The sequence below is a fragment of the Neophocaena asiaeorientalis genome, unplaced genomic scaffold (assembly GCF_003031525.2).
Source record: "Neophocaena asiaeorientalis asiaeorientalis breed wild unplaced genomic scaffold, Neophocaena_asiaeorientalis_V1.1 scaffold399, whole genome shotgun sequence".
NCBI classification, from domain to species: Eukaryota; Metazoa; Chordata; class Mammalia; order Artiodactyla; family Phocoenidae; genus Neophocaena; species Neophocaena asiaeorientalis.
In genome coordinates, this window is record NW_020173964.1 from 1792624 (window position 1) to 1810825 (window position 18202).

General features: G+C 39.5%; 1 protein-coding gene across 3 annotated transcripts in view; it reads right to left on the reverse strand.

Annotated features, from left to right (window-relative positions):
* The window catches only part of MAST4 (microtubule associated serine/threonine kinase family member 4), a 550485-nt gene that overhangs the window by 255655 nt on the left and 276628 nt on the right, over positions 1–18202 (reverse strand). The gene's annotated exons all lie outside the window — the stretch shown is intronic.

An 18202-nucleotide genomic window follows, 5' to 3' on the forward strand; every position in this document is an offset into this window, starting at 1 on the left:
GCAGAAAAGACATCAATCCTCCCAAAGCAATGACAGTCAAATACTGAGTTGAGCTACGTGACCCTATAATTGAGGGTAAGGGAAATCTGAGCAACCAGAGAACTTATCCAAAAAGGAAACAGAAGGAGGAGGAGAAATTTTGCAGAATTATAATTAAGTGAAAGGTGAAATGAAAAGGGTAGTGAAATCAGACTATTTGCCTCCAACAGAAATAAACTCATGCAAAACATTATGTCTACCAAAGATTATAATTTAAAAAAGAAATAGAGCAAAAGTTTTCGTTCTGGTATTATTTCTTAAAACAAATGTGACTTATGATTAAGGATATTTAAAAGTAGGTTAACAAACTTCTAAAAAGGTAACCAGACAGCAACAACAATTAATATAGTGCTTTATAGTTTCAAAGGATGCTCTTACACTTATCTCAAATTAAGATCATTATCTACCTTTCTAGAGAGAGTCTATGGGAAAATAAAACAAAATAACCCAGCAAACAAACAAACAAAAAGGGATACAGAAGTACCTCCACCCACTGATGGAGCTTTCAGAAGCCTGGGCACTCGAGAATGATTACTTGATGACAATAATTAAAGAATAGGAAGTAATGAGTCACCTGGCTATTTTAACTCAAACTTTGAACGCCTAAATTTGGGCTTTCCTTCCCATAATTATCATTTATTTTTTTGCCTGCCAGGAGCTCAAGCATCATTTTTTGAAAGGTGCTTCCCCTTCAGCTTCAAACTCACCTTTCCTGTTCCCTATTTTTATTGGATCCTTAAATGTTTGTCATGGCCTGTGGCCTCACATCTTACTTCTAAACCATGCAATTTGCTCCATCACAGCTTACAAAAAATGGACTTAAGAGCAGCAGCCCAGAGGAGGATCCTGCCTTAAATAGAACTTATCCAAAGTTATTACTTTACTCACTTATTAACTGGAAAATATATTTTGATACAGAGTTATAATAATCAGATCACTGTTTAATTGCAAGAAAAAAAAAAAAAAAGCAATTTTAGGGACAGAGTATTTCCTTCCTTCTCCCAATAGCTAACCATTTTCTTTTCACGGACTGCAGGGTTCAGTGGTGAAATGCTTTTGTTTTGTTTTGTTTCGAGTTTTTCTTTAATCCTTCATTAGCCCCAAGAAATTACAGCGTTTGCTGAAGTTGGCTCCCTGATTCTGAAACATAAATATACCTTTATTTACTAAAGCCTCTAATGAGAAGAGTAAAGTCTTTGACCAAGACAGTTTTCCTTGGGAACTGAAACGTAAATAGAACACCAATGAGTAATTGTCTCTACGTGTGTCTTGGGTTATGACAAGCACTGAGAAATCTGTTTGTATTCAGGTTAAAAAAAGAAAAAAAGAAAAAAGGAGAACTGCCTAGAAGTAATCATTCACCAGAGGGTTTCTTTTAAAAAGAAATTACTGATCTGAAAAGGAATACATATATGTAACTGAATCACTGTGCTGTACACCTAAAACACACCATTATAAATCAAATAAACGTCAATTAAAAAAAAAGAAATTACTGAGACCCACTACGTAGCAAAAGGCCTAGAGCTTAATTAAATAAGTAAGTAGTGCTGTTTAGTAAGTTCATCTGACAGCAGTATTAAAAGAAAAGGAGGTGTACCTGAGGTGCTATCATTAAAAACAGAAAAAAAAAAATAAGTCAGATGTTGTTTCAGTTCTGTACGCAAACAGATCACTCAGAAGATATAAGAGGAGAAGGGCCAAATAAATGATCCCCAAACAGTTCAATCAATCATATTCCACCAAATGACCCGACTGTAAGCTGGCTGCTTTGCTATGAGAAGAAACTGCTGAAACGGCAAGATAAGGGATGAAAACCGACTCTGTTTTTAATCAGAAAGCCCTTCCAACAGGTCTAGAATTATGAGTTCTAAACAAGAAGAAAGGTCACAGTGGGTAACCCCGCACTGCTGCTCCCCGGGACGGCGGCCGAGGTTCCAGGACATTTAATAGGCCACTGTCAATGACCTGCAGGGTCTGTGCTAACCAGGCTGAGGAGCTAATCCACCTGACGGCTTGAATGTCAGGCTTGGAATTGGAAACTCAATTTGCTAGCAAATTGGAATCAGATGCGATGGTAATAAAGTGAGAGAAATGAATGTGCTGTGGCCAAGACCTTGTGAACAGTGGCTGCAAAAGCCCGCAAATCCCAAGAGGGCTAAGCGATTGCCGACAGAGCCAGGAGGGGCTGCTGTCCTGCTGCGTGGGGAGGGACCATCCACTGATCAAACTGCACGGGCTGGACGCAAATAAGCAATATCAAGGCACTTACTGCCCCAATCCTAGTGGTACTGTGTGTGTGTGTCCTTATTCTCTTAATGTCAGGATAAGGTCACTAAACCATACTTACATAATTAGATAAGACATGTGGTATTGGTTCCGGTCATAAACCAAAGCTTGTGCTTAGTATATTTGGAACATGTGTAAAAAATTAGCATCAGATTAAGAATAGAGAAGGGAAGGGGGGCAGAGAGAGAAAAAAGGGCAAGAAGCGTCCATCTGAACTAAAATCTATGTGATTATTAATCATCACAGGTTAAAGAAATGCATGTGTATTTATGAATATTAAAATTTTAAAATTATTTTCATTGATATTGATTTTTCAGTGACATCTAATATTTTTTAGAATTGCTGTGTATCATTACTTGCTTGAAAATATGATCTCCTTTGCCCCCCTTTCTAAAAATGTTGACTAGCAAATACGTGCATTTGAAAATAAAGACAAAGTTAATCGAAGAACTCTGTTTACCTTCTTGTGATCTCTTGATAAGACTGAGAACACACAGATTCCTCAAGTACTGAAAGAGAATTTCTGTGAGTCTGGGAAGAAAAGAAAGCATAACAAATGATCCTGCCCCTCTCCTCAGCCAGCCTTGGCCTCAAAAGGAGAAGATAACTTGTCTCGTTCATAAAGGCAATTGAGAAATTGCTGCAATGTTTAACATGTACAAGCAATTTCCACAATGGCAATTTAAACAATATATACTATTTAATACGTATTTAATAGTTATACATACACAAATAAAACAACATGGCAACACACGCCACATGTATTTAAGAAATCTTTGAACTATTCTTTTTAACTGATGGGCCACTTTATGATTTAAAAGAGAAAGGAGATCTTATATCATATTACAAATATTATATTACAAATAAAATATCCCCTCCTTCAAGAGGTGGGGCTTAATTCTCTTCCTCTGGAGAGTGGGCTGGACTTAGTGACTCCCTTCCAAAGACGGAGGAGGGAAAAGGAAAAGTAGCAACTTTTCAGTGGAGAAACCTGACAGACACCGTCTGAACCAACCAACATTAATGTTACCAACAATAATCATAGGTACCATGTGCCCCTGATACGATGTCATGAGAAGAGACTTCACCACTGTGGCATTCTCCCTAAAAATCCTTAACTCCAGTCTCATCCTGGAAAAAGTACCGGGGAAAACCAAACTGAGGATCATTCTACAGAACATTCTACAGAACAACTGTCAGGGTTGTGAAAAACAAGGAACAACTGAGAAACTGTCACAGGTCAGAGAAGACTCAGGAGAACGATGACGAAATGCAATGTAGGATCATAGACTGGATTCTGAACCATAAAAAGGACAGTAGTGGAAAACCTGGTGATATCCAAATAAAGTGTTTAGTTAATAGTAATGTACTAATGTCAATTTCATAATTTTGACAAATGTATTAAGGTTACCTTAAGATGTTAACATTAGGGGAAATTGGTGGAAGGGTATGCAGAGATTCAACTGTCTTCAACTTCTCTATAAATCTAAAATGATTTCAATTTTTTTTTTAAAGTTCTCTAAAAAGAAAGAGAGAGCTAAGGAGAAAGAAAGACGTGTGTGTGTGTGTGTGTGTGTGTAGGCTAGGGCATGGAATGTATGAATAAATATCGAAATATTCTATGCTTATTTTAAGGCCATATTTAACCCAGTATTTTAGAAGATTATAGAAATAATCTAAGTGAGAGAAGCTTGTGACTAGGACCATCAGTGAAGATGTTGAGAAGCAGTCAGGTTTGAGATATGTTTTTACAGAATATACAAAAGAACTGGATGTGGAAGATGGAAGAGAAAGCCAGAAAGAGTAAAAGTTCTTGGCCTGTGCAGGGGGAGTTTGAGGGAAGAACGGTCCTATCTGGATACATCACATCCAAGATGTCTGTAAGAAATCCAAAGAAAAATTTCCAAGCAGGTGGTTGGACAAACGAACCTGGGTTCAGGAGAGAGGTCGGGGCTGAAAATAGACTTTGAACTCATTATTGTATAAGATGGTACATAAAACCGTGTGCTGGAAGTGACAGGAGAAGAGAGAACAGAAAAAGAAGTGGCACATATACCTATATGTATATATACAGGACCACTTAAAATCTACAAGCGGGGAGAATTCTGCTACACACTACGCCCTGTTAAATGATGTGCTGAACTATGCAGACCCTGGGTTCTTCAAACAACACAAACTGAATGAGGCTAGCAAGTAAAAATACTACTGGCTAGACACCAGCTCTCACACAAGTGACGGGATTGTTGCACAGACAAGGGCAGAAAATGGGTGGGAACTAGGAAATTAACCCCCAGAGAACATGACCACATCTGGGGGACGGCCCGTTAGGACACCTCTGCTGCTCAAGGCTCAACTGGGGCTCAGCCTCCAGGAAGGACCTCTCCACTGTCCCAGCACCTTCCCCTCAGCACTCTGGCAGGTCCCCACTCCCCGCGAGTGTCCCATTACTGCCAGGTGTCAGCCAGCGTGATCACGCCTGAGTTTCTGCAAAGAGCTGAGATGTGGGAAGCAGTGTATCGGGCACCGTTAGGGACACGTAAGGAGGAAATAAAATAAGACAGATTTAAAAGCTACTTGGGGAAACACACACAGCAAAAGAGATATCACCAGGTGCAGGATTATGCAGTATAATTTGAATGAATAAATGTTAACAGGGGAGAGAAAATAAAAGGGGATGAGCTAATTCAGCTCAAACAGTGGTTCTGAATGCAGTCCGGCTACACATCAGTGTCACCAAGGGAGCTTTTACAGATACCGATGTCTGAACACCACCCTGGAGATGGAGAGGGAGTTGTGTGTATACGTTGTTTCGTGGCGGCTGGTACTTTTAAGTACCCTTAAGGCCTATTGGTTTGCCTTTGGATTTTTTTCTTTATGGAATACTACTTTTCTGGCTGTCATCAGAGTAGTGAAGTTTTAGGGTTTTTTGTAATTTCCTTTCCAAGTGGGAAGCACTGTAGGGCAAGGAAGGGTACCCCAAATGGAACTCTCCCTACCTGATGGGGTGTACATTTAGCTAGGGGTATAGGCTCAGCAAGGGACTGGCTCTTTTAAAGGGATGTTTTTGGCCCCATTTTTCTGGCCTCCATTTCTGAGTTACTTGTGAAGGCAGAAGCAGAGGACAGAAAAGTTCACACCACAGAACCAGATCTTACAGAATCAGGCTTGGTTCTGAAACACAGCTGCACACAAAAGGGGCTTATGTTCAAACCTCTTGAAAAATCCAGTGAATTGCCCATACAGTACATAGCTCTGTGCATAAAAGTCTGTAGAATGAAGCTGGAGAAGCAGTAGGTAGACCTCTACAGAGATGCCTAGACATTCAAACTGTTCATCCTGTAAAATACCACTCAGTGGGAATGTGAGATGGGTGGAGAACCCTAAAGGACCCCTCCTTTCTTGCAGGTTTTATTTCATTCTGTTTCTGTGTCTATAACCACAGTGCACGTTAACATATTTACCTGCGGTAGTAAAGTTCAACAAAATAAACCGTGAAAGGTACACACACAAAATCCTTGCTGCGTTTTCACGTAAATTTTACTCTATCGCAACTGCATACTCACTTTCTCCTAAAAAACAGAAGTAGTTACTGCCTTCCTTTCTCTCTGGGTTGGCTTTTTCTCCCGTGAATTCAAATCAATGGCCATCGTCCCCAAGACTAGGCATTCGCCTCACAGGCCCTCTCCATACACAGAGTTTCTCAGTCACAATATGGGTGTCTAGCTCTTTGAGTTTTATAAAATCCTATCCGAAATGGAGTCTATGAATTTCTTAACAAACTCACCTGGCTGTTTGGCAGGACACGCCAGCCTTCCCATGGAAAGCCCAGAGATGAGCAATTGCCCAGCATCGCAAAGCCAGGAGACGGTGGAAGCAAAACGCGAACCTACGACACCCAGCCCCAATTTTCCCCCTACACTCCAATGTGAAAGTGCTGGCGAGCAGGCCAGAGTGGTGTTGTGAACGACAGGGAGGGGAGTCTGAATGAGGACATGAGCACAGAGGGTTGCCTTTAATTTAAGAAAAAAAAAAAAGGAGGGCAGCTTTTCCTCTAAAGAGGGAGAAAAGTACAAGTAAAAACAGGTACCTTTTAAAGAAGAACAAAGGAAAACTGAAGCAATTTACTTGGAGTTCCGTAATTTCAGAAACCGAGAAGACAAAATCTTCTGCCAAAGGTGAAAACAAGGGGCACACGTGGGGATTAAAGCAAGCAAAATGGGGTTCTTTTAACCAATTGCACACTTTTTAGTAAAGGCTGCTGAGGCAAGTGCTATGCCAGGCACTGGGCATAAAGGACTTGGCTTGCTTTTTCTATAGTGTGGAAAGGCCTGGAATAGCGGTTTTTTCCAATAGTACCAAGGGAGGGGGCGATCAGTTTTCTTTAAGGAGAGTCAGGATTGTTTCTTGCCCAGTGATATTCCCCATTATTCATGATAACAAAATCTGGTGGAACTGAGCTATTCTCAACCTCCAGGCTTAGCTCAGGTTAAATTAAGCTAATGACAAAGTTCATCGTCTGAGCCAAAGTAATTGGTTCAGAGATGGCATCTGATTCAATCTGGGAAAACAAGATGCAAAACAATGTTTGCTCCAGGCTCCTGGGAAAGAATGCCTTCCTTTTTCCAAGAGAGTTAACAGGAAAGGAGGATCATTAACCCCAAGAAGCTAATGACAGCCGCAGGGTAGAAGGTGACAGAAAAGAAAGACAGGTAGAAACTGGGTCTTGGGTGATGTCTTTGAAACAAAGGATCTAGTCTTGCTTATACCTGGATTTCTCAGTTACGAGAGTCAATCGAGTCCCTTTATTGTTTAAACCAGTTTAACCTGTGGTTTCTGTTCCTTACAATTCAAATATTCCCAAGTGATGCAATACTTAAGCCTGGTCTTTCTTCCACGGCCACTGGGAGTTGGCTAGGCAGCCTCAGGAGTGGGTGAGGAAAGGGGCATTCCAGAAGAGGGAACGGATGCTGCAAAGTACGGCGGAGTGAAACAGTACACAGCTCTTAGTAAACTTGGAATGGCCGGAACTGAGGGTAGAAAGAAAAAACCAACAGGACATGAGAACAGAGGCAGGGACAAGGCAAATCATAGAAGGGTTTTGGAAGAGTCTGTCTTTATCCCATAGGCAATGTGGAGCTCACGGAACATTTTAAGTAGGAGAATAAGATGGTCAAACTTACACGTCAAAAAGGATCACTCTGGTATCGGGGTGTCAAATGGCTTATGGAAGACACACGGGAAATTAACTCAGACGCTTATTCAATTGCCCAGGAAGCATAGCCCAGTGCCAGGACTAAGAAAGAGGTAGTGGGGAAAGAGGGGAGGGGCAAATTCAAGAGAGAAGCGTGTGTATAGGATCTACCGGAGTTGAAAAGAAATGCTTAACTCTTGGGAAGGTTTAGAACATTAGGAGCTAAGGGCAGGGCTCCATCCAGAGATTAGGGAAGAGGGCCATCCAAAAGTTAAATAATGGAAATCTGAATGTTGATAAGGGGATGGCGAAACCATTTAATTTAGACCAGAGAGTCCCAGATGGCAGGGAATGTGGGATAGATTTGCAAAGTAAGATAAGAGCAAAGGTGGGCATCGCAGGTCTTTCTTGCATGAAAGTTAAATATCATTCATCACAAACCCCTCCTCCACTTTAAAATTTTTACACAATTGGTGGGAATTGTTTTTCTTTACTAAGCCCATCTGCCTTCACCCATCTAGTAACAGTCCCTAACGTTTACTGCATGGTGATGTACATTATCTTAATTTTCACTATTATTTCCGTTTGACAGAACTGAGGCACAGACCAGTTAAGTAGCAACACAAGGTCACAGAGCTGGTAAATGGCTTAGCTTGTCTTTGAACCTGCAGCAGCCTGAGTGCAGAGCAGTTTAATTATTTTTCATCACCAAGTAAGATCTGGTGTATCTGTACCACAGACTCCCCTCATGTAGGCTATCAAGTTGCATTCATAGCTGATAACACACTGGCAATTACTCTTAGAAAGGAATGTTACAACACAGCTTTGCAGCTCTTTCTAAGCAAATTTCCCACTTAAATTATTTTTATAGACTCTGGTTTTATTTGAAGCAAAGCCTTGCAAACACATTGCTTTTAACACCGACCTTTTTAAGTAGAAAAAGCATATCAAGTCAAATCATCAGTTAACCCCAAGTCAATGAGCAAATGAAACAAGCTTCCTTTCCAGCCAATTACTAGGGGTTTTGATGCTTCCTAACTACACCCTTGACATCAAAAAATTAAACTTGGGAATCTCAAGCCTTCCAATTCAGTATTATATAAGGGAAGTCTGCCTCCTAAGTCTCCATGTTTCTCTGCAGGGTTTGCTGAGTAATGACTAGTATTTAATGTTAATAACATCTCCAGTTTATTGAGTGCTTACTATATACTAAATGAGGTGCATTTATTTCCTCAAGATTAGGAGCCTCCAGCCCACAGTCATACGGTATTTTATGTCTTCATTTTCTTCTTAAAGAACAAAATACTGTCTCTTTCAAGCAAAAGTGTGTCACTTTTGATCAAATGAGAGGAGCCACAGTCCTTTGCAACAAAGGAAGCAAAACAAGAAAATGTATATTAGATCAGCCAAACTTTACGCTAAACAAAAATACTTATTTAAGCCCATTGTATACTTCATAGTGATGAAATGAATAGGATCTAGAGTCAGATATACCTATATTCTAATGTAAGTCAACGCTGGAAAATGTCCTTGAAAAATCTCTTTAACTTCTCTAAGACTTAGTCTTCTAAGTTATAAAATGAGGATATTACAATCGATGCCATAAGGTGTCGAGAAGACGACTGAGAACGCACATCCTGCATGCAGCACAGCTCCTGAACACACCAGCACCCTAGGTGTCAGCCATTACTACTGAAGTGTGATACCCGCATCAGATGTGCCACCTGGGGCACAAGTGAAGAGCTCTAATCAAGAGAGGAACGGGTAAAATCAAAGAGCAAGTGCTCAGGACGCCTACCTTGTCCTCTCTGAATGCAGAACCTGGGCACAGTTCTGTCGAGCAACTGGAAGATTCCAAGCAAATCAGGCTTCAGTGAAATCACATACCCTGTTACTAATCAGCAGAAAAAATTCCTTTAGCAGAAGGAGATCAAACACAAATGCTGGATATTTAAAATTTTAATTGCCCTTAAGACTGCACATTTAGAGGTCCTTCAGGACTATAAAATTAAGGTCACCGTGGACAAGTTTTGTGATTCTCTTTTTTCCCTTAGAAGAGACTTATGAAGGCTCTTGATAAATACGCGTATCAGCCCTGCCACTTAACTATGTTTCTTTTTACTCGGGAAAGCCTGTGACCTATGGTGAGCTTAGATAAAAAGGCAACACCGCACAGCTGTGCCCTGCAAGGCTTCACAATTTTTCCAGGTCTTCCATCCATTACCAGCAAATTACAGTAAATTCAAAATATTGATCTGCGCACTCCTATATGGGAAGAAAGTTACTATGGACTTTTATTGCTTACTGTTGGGTACAATTCCCTGGAATCAATAAAAGCTACAATGTTCATAAGCTTCTAAAAGGATAGTTAATATAGTGGATATGAGACACCTCTTAGGATCACTATAAATCTATAGGATTCTTCAACAGAACAGTGGCAAACATCTTCACTGTTCAAAAGCCTTATTTGATTTTAGAATCTTCTCATTACCCAGGAAAACGCCCTGGGAAAGAAATGAATATCAATGACTGGCAAAACTAGAAAAGACCCTGCTTAACAGATTTTCTGTTTTACCTGTTGGTTCCCCTGCATTTCCACACCAACGTTACTGTCCAATCCAGAGTCAGTCATTAAGAGTTGTGATTGTTTGTGTTTTTTAAGAGTATCGTAGCACAGATTTAAGATGAGTTTTCTTGACCGAGGTTTCCAGGGTCCAACAAAGGAGACTGCTGGCCCATAAACAATATTTCAACCACCCCTAATTTAAAGAATCAATATCCTTTTATAAGCCAATTTTTAAAAATCAGATAATAATTCAAAGGTTCTATTAAAGTTACAGACAACCTTAATACAAAAAGAAAAAGGCTTTTTATAGAACCAGGAAACAGAACTGGATGAGACTATTTGACCAGTGACAGTGAATTCATTCAGCTGATGAATCATTTTTATTTACTAAAGACACTCTATAGTTTATCTAGCAGTCACTATTCTGAAAGCCCATTTTAGTGTAGAAATTTACAGGCAAATCAGCTCAAGGGAGCTCTTGAAGTGCTATATGAAGCTGATACCCACAAGTCTGCTTTCTTCTGAAACCACTCTTCTCCATCTAAATGCAAAAGACGATGTTTAAAATGTACATATAAAATGTATGAGGGTGATGGAAGATTAATGACACACATATTCAAATAATCAATAATGTGTCTTAAGCCTTTAATGGTGCTGAAATTTATTGTAAAGAGGTCACAGAATAAAATAAACAATTGCCTTACAAAGGATATATTTTACTTAGTAAGTAATAGGTCCTATTTGTTAAAGGGTACGAATTGGACTGTTTTGGAAGTTATTTTCTCCAACGTGCTATTTCAAATAGCACCAGCTGAAAGTACACTGGAATTGGGAACCCTGAGATTGAAGAACACAGAGTAAGGTAGGATCCCCTATTTCTTGCTTCACACCTTCCCTCCATCACCCATGAAAACTGGTGCTGCTGGGCCGCTCCTGTGATGCAATAAATCTAGTGGGTGCCAGGCCCTGTGCTACTCATTTTCTCCTACAGGGTTTCATTTAAGCCTTACCCCTACCCTGCAATTATAGGAAGGGTGACCGCCATTTTTTTCTGATGGGGAAATTGAACCTTGGAAAAGTTACATTGTGATTTGCCCAAGGTCAGCGGTCTCACATTAAGCAAAGACAAAGTAGCCTTGATGACCCTTTCCCATACTGCACCAGCCCTGGACACTCAACTGAAAAACATCTTTATGTGAGAAATAATAAGTCCTTATTTACTTAAGCTGCTGTTAGTTGCGTTTGCAGTTATTTGCAGCTAAATACATTCCTGATACTCTCCAAAAATAGTAGTGAACTTTGCAAGCTCCAAAGTCAGCTTTGGAGCAGTGTATCCAAAGGTACACCTGGCATTAAGACAACCCTGACACCATCAACTCTGAGCATTAGGAGGGCTGGTGCTTGTTACCCAGAGAAAAAGATCAAATGTTCCTTAAATTAAGATTAGATTGTATGAGAAACAAAACCCTTGGAAACACTGATTACAGATCTGTCAATGTGGTTCCTTTTTCCAAAATCAATTGGGAGGGCCGCGCAGCGTGTGTTAATGACTTTGAAGCTAACCAAAGAGACTCCAAACTTAATGGTATCACATTTGTGACAGTTAATTAGCAGAAAATATTAAAGTACAGTGGAATTTTTGCCTTTTTTTTTTTTTTAAAGCATCAAAAGCAATAAAAGCCTTTGGGGTTTTAATTGCTTCTCCCCTAAGACTGAATTCTATTCTCATTGCAAAGACAGAATCCTCTCTCTCAAAGTCAAAATGACCCCTTGTGTGATGTTTTTGGACCAGAAGGACTACAACAAGAGTGGACATTTAAACTGAAGACCCAGGAAAGTTTTCATAAGGTGGCCTCTTATTTTTACTAACTGAAAAATTAAGTATTTTCCGAGCAGGAGGCTCTCCCCCTTATCATATGTGAATGCTGCCATTTTAATTCAGGGGTGAGTTTAGGTGATTTCCACTATGGTTTCTATTATACTAATTAGGTTCTTCCTTTTAAAAATAAAAAGCATACTAGACCTTATTGTACTGACATGATTGCTGTATTATAGAGAAGCTATGTGTTACTGGATTACACTATCACCTTGGAAACCTGAAATTCATAGTCAAGTCTGGATGTACTGTCTATAGAAGCAAAAAAAAAAACCCAACAGTCTAAACTGACTATACTATAACATAGTATGAACAAAGGGGGAAAATCAACTCTCAAACACTGAAGAATACAAAATTTCAGGCAGCCTAAACTATCTTTCAAAGTCACACAATTTAGACAAGCTAATGAATTGGCACTAATGCTTTTAAATGGTCCTATCACTTTAAATGCTAGTAAAAAAAAAGAAAAGAGAAAGTAAACTAAATTACACTGAATAGAATTATGTATCAATTAGGAAAAAAGTAGCTAAGTAAAATAGACTGTTAAAGAACTACATGTCTCTTTTTTTTATTGAGATATAATTGACATAGCATTGTATGAGTTTAAGGTGTACAACATACTGATTTGACACATTTGTATTGCAATATAATTGCCATTGTAGTGTCAGCTGACACCTCTATCATGTCACATAATTATCATTTCTTCTAGTGATGAGAAAAAAATTAAGATCTAGTCTCTTGGCAAGCTTAATGTTTATAATACAGTTTGTGATCTATAATCACTGTACTGTGTGTTAGCTCTCCAGGACTTATTTACGTGTTAGTTGCAAGTATGTCTCCTTAAACAACATCTCTCCCATTCCCCCAGCCCCAGCCCCTGCTAACCACCATTACTCTCATTTTTCTAGTTCAGTTATTTTAGATTCCACATATAAGAGGTTATATGTGTCTTTTAAAGATAGAACCTAAATATAAAAACCCTAAGTGCTAAATGCTATACGTTAATTGAATTAAGTTGCTAACCCACGTGTCCTTAGGCTCACCAGGAGGAAAGTGCTGAGATGGCAGAGCCGTAAGAAGGCAGCCAGGCAGGGAGGCTCAGGAACCTGGCTTAGGACGATGGCCTTGGGCAAATGACTTACCCTCTCTGTGGCTTCCTTCCCTCACTGGAGACGATCAATCATAAGAGTTCATAGTGTCATTGTGAGGATTAAATGAAAGGATACGTATAAAGTACCTAGAAAAGTGACTGGCACACATCGAGCATGCTGATATTAGGTTATTATTCTATCTTAAATATTCATTCACAAATCTGACATTGCAACCCTAAGGTTTTGCAATTCGAAAGTGTAAAGTGTTCCTCTACACAATAGGTAGTTATGCTGATATATCGTCTGTGCACCAAAGCACAGATGAAAACTAGTAATAGATTTAAATATTCTACTTGAATGAAAGCTTAGAGAATCTATCCTTGAATTTCTTATTGATACTCTCAGGTGCTTTCCAAACGAATTCTGCTGCGTTAAAACTAAGCCAAAATAGATTACCTGGGCCACTGTAACTGCCCTTTGTCAAGCACAAAGTCCATCTCAATGAAAAACAAACTTCTTGGGCTTCCCTGGTGGCGCAGTGGTTAAAAATCTGCCTGCCAATGCAGGGGACACACGGTTCAAGCCCTGGTCTGGGAAGATCCCACATGCCGTGGAGCAACTAGGCCCGTGAGCCACAGCTACTGAGCCTGTGCGTCTGGAGCCTGTGCCCCGCAACAAGAGAGGCCGCGATAGTGAGAGGCCCGCGCACCGCGATGAAGAGTGGCCCCCGCTTGCCACAACTAGAGAAAGCCCTCGCACAGAAACGAAGACCCAACACAGCCAAAAATAAATAAATAAATAAATTTTAAAAAAGGAAAAACTTCTTAAAAAGCCAGATTCCATTTTTACCCCCACATATGCTAAACAAGTTGGCATATGTTCCAAGCATTCCATAGTGTATCTTTTAAGCAGACCCTTTTTATCTTGTGTAGCTTTCATTAAATTACAAGAGAAAAAGTATTCCTCACTAGGACAGGAATAATGCTAGATTTGTCATCTACTCTGTTTTCATTCTATATTTCTCTCACTCTACCTTTCATCAATAAATAACAGTGTTGCTTTGACTAAAAAGTGTGGAAAATTCTGATTGAATTTTCCACTTCAGAGTACACAAAATCATTCCATCTAACATGCTGTGTTAGAAAATCTACGCCCTATTCCGACCTCCTGTTGCAGCCTATTTCAAGTATCGGTGATGCACCATATCACACTGCATGGCTGGTGAAGGAGAGTAAACATATTGACTGAGAAATGTTTTGAAAAAAACCTCTATTCCACCTAGATCCTGGCTACTGTCAAAAACCACAAACATGTTTGCATTCTGTCTGTGCAAGAGCATGACAGAGTTCTCACAGAAATTCCCACAATAAGCGACACCAGCTACTTGCCTAATTCTCCATCTAAGCAGGACCATGCAAGGCGGGGGCTGGGGTAGGGGGAGCAAGAGTCAGCCCAAATAATATACTCAAGAGGTGTAGGAGAGAAGATGTCATTAACTGTGCCCTTCCTTTCACCTATTTGCAAAGTTAAAACAAAATTTAGTGGAAGAGATTACCATCACAGTGAGAAGGCACAACTCAGCCAGCAGGCAAGGAACACATGGAAGGAAAGGTAATATATTGATTGACCTTTCCTTCCAATTGCAGTCTAGGCAGCTTGCTGTCTTTTTTCATTGGGGGGGATGTGACAGCTGACCTAGCCTATTTTCCTGGACTAGCAAACTGGGACAGTCCTTGGAGAAGAGAGGCTGAGACCAGTACACACCTACAATGGCAGAGCACAACATTAGCTCTGTCCTAAATAGCAGGCCCTAAGTATAATGCTGTAATCTTCCGGATTAGAGCTCTTCCTCCCTCCAAAAATGCTAGTTACCTTACCAGAAAACAGTGGGGAAGACATTTCCCAGGTGTAGAGAGTGGCAGCTGATATGAATTATTCATATTCCTTGAAATAAAGAGCAACAGGTCCATTTAACTCAACATTTCCCAAAGAACTTTGCTAATGGGTATTGACAAGAAAAACTTAATAGTTCCTTTGTAAAAGTCCTGTATTCAAATAAGTTTGAGAAACACCTAATACAGCTCAGAGAATTTACCTACTGCAAGATTTCCCCAAGATTTTTTAAATTATTGGCATTTTATTTAACAAGATCAAGGGCCATGGTCTGCAGTGTTCCCCAAATTAATGGAACCATGGAACACTTTGGGGAAAACATCACTGAGGCACATACACAGAACAAGCTTTGAGAAATGTAAGTTTAACTGAGCCTTTACTTTAGTACAACGATAGGATGACCATAAGAAAAGCAGAGACCAAATCACTGCCGTGGGATACACCAGTGACTGCATTTAGTAACTGAATTTCACAGTCTGGTATTGCACTCTGATGAAAAGAGGTAGGTGCTCTACACTGTAGTTCAATCAAGTGTCCCCTAGTACGCCTTGAAAGACTGTACAACAATTCCAAGAGAAGACTGAAAACAACAGCTACATAACAAATCCCTCGTGCACAACAGTGATCAAATTGCTGAAGAAATAAACCCAAGGCATAAGATCACATGACTACCATGCCACAGGTCTACAGTTCACGTGAAAGATACATCCAGGAAATAAACTATTATCACAGTCATGTGTGTCTAACAGTGACGGAATAACACAACTAAGCCCCTATTTATGAATGGTTAGGCTTTTCTTTGTTCCCTTTTCCCTATTGGCAAATTCCCTGATCTCCTTGGACAAATCTCCTATTTCTGAGACTTCCACTTCCATTCAGGAAGTAGACAATCACAAGACACCATTACTCTCAATTACATGTGTGAAGATGTGAAGAAAAGCTAGAAATGAAAAGTATGTTATCACTTTGTCTGGTTCCTCTCTTACCCATCCATGGCAGATTCCTCCTCCTCCTGACATTCCACCATGATAGCCATGGGCCTTTTCCTTCAAGAATTTATCACTCTGGAGTTCCCTTTTTAGGTTTATTTATGCCCTTAGCTTTTTAAATTATTTTTTAAAGTATGATTTTGTAGCTTACACACCTTGTTTTGATTGTGAAGATAACAACGATGGTCTCTTGTCATTGTCCACATTCTAAGTGGAAGAGAAAGCCTGAGAAATAGGAGATGTTGCTTTTTCATGTGTTTATAATTCTGAGTAGGTGCCAAACATTTTGAATGAAAGAACAGCAGAAATTGAGGTAAATAATATTTAGCTCCAGGAAAAGGTGTGTCTCTTCTATGCCACACCACTTGAGTCAGGGTGATGAGTCATTCTGCTCACTACCTGAACTGTGCAGGTACTGTTGAAATCCATGGTCAAGAAAAGAAACCAGCAATACAAACAGATGTGGAGATAGCCAAGATTTTGACGTTACCAGACAAAGACTCAAAAATAACTATGCAAAAGGATACAGTGGCAAAGATGTGCGACAACATGAATGAAGACATGGCAAATTTCACTAGAGAGATAGAAACTATAATAATAATAAAGAACAAGAGGAAAAGCTGAACTGAAAGATACCAGAGTGAAATGGATTTACCAGCTGACTGAGCAAAGCTAAACAAGGGATAAAGTTTAAGTCGAAATGATAGAAATTATCCAGAATGAATCACCAAGAGAATAAAGCATAAAGCAAAAACAAAAAAGAGTGTCTAAGATCTGTGGGACAATATCCAACTGCCTAACATAGGTACAAATAGAGCCCCAGAAGGAGAGGAGAGAAAATGAAGTAGAAGATATATTTGAATAGATAATGGCCAAAGACTTTCCAAAAAAACTGATGAAAGGTATCAATCCACATATCCGAGAGGCTCAGTGAATTCCAAGCAGAATAAATACAAAGAAAATCATACTTGGGCGCATCTTAGTCAAATCTCTTTTTCAGGCAAGAAGCAGATAAATATGTGTGAGATAGTGGAAAGGGAGAACTTATCAAAAAAATTAACTTGAAAAAATGTTAAAACAGGCAATGTTATTATCAAGATGATCAAGCCAGTTACAAAAAGATACCATGGTCTCCAAGCATTGGCCAGCAAGTGTGTTTGAGGTGCTCAGGCTGCTCTTCTCAGTACTGTCAGCAAAGAAACTCCTTCCAAAACCCTGTCAGAATCCATAGAACACCCCCAAGAAAGGGAGAACTTATCAAAAAAAATTAACTTGAAAGAATGTTAAAACAGCCAATGTTATTATCAAGATGATCAAGCCAGTTACAAAAAGATACCATGGTCTCCAAGCATTGGCCAGCAAGTGTGTTTGAGGTGCTCAGGCTGCTCTTCTCAGTACTGTCAGCAAAGAAACTCCTTCCAAAACCCTGTCAGAATCCATAGAACACCCCCAGGCAAAATAAGCATTGCCTAGTTAAATGTTTAAATTGCTTTTTTAGAGTAGCTGGTTATGTTTTGATTTTTCTTTTTGCCTAGGGGTAGAGGGGTATAAGGGGCAAACAGGATACAGAAGTCCTTGAAGGCAAAGAAACAATTTCAGTAATTCTTCATAAAGCTAGAGCTAAATTGGATAACCTGTACTTAACCCAACTGATGATCCTTTCACTTCTAAATTAAAAAGATTTCCTACACCCTTCCTCGAATAAGTCGCTAATCTCATCTTGGCCACTTGCCTGTTACACAAGTCTTTGGTAAGCACTACTCTGATGACTCTGAGAAAAGTCAACAAATGTAATTCACCAGTTTTTTAAAGCCTTTGAAAAACAGAATCCACCTAAGGACAGGAGAGGTTGGGCTGTAACAATTCACCTATGCCTACTTAACCTTTGCCAGCTGAAACAAAAAAAAAAAAGAGAGAAAGAAAACTGCTACAAAAATCCGTGTTAGGAAAGAGAAACGGGCCAAATTAAATAGTTCTTTCCCCTCAATATTTTCAGTCACAACATTTAAATAGAAATTCCAGCAGCTAAAATATTAAAAGCCAATGATTATGGTTTTTACACTTGTTCTTTACCTCTATTTTGAAGCCCAATCCCATTCTTTTCTTAAAAACAAAAATTTACTGGATAATGAATTAGGATGTTGGCAAACAGTATCAGGAAAGAAATGCAACTGTGAAAACAAAAATAGAAATTTAAAACATTCTGAAAACTGCTACAAGGGTAACACAGGGGTCTGCTGGGGTGGTGGTAATGCTCTGTGTTTTAAATCT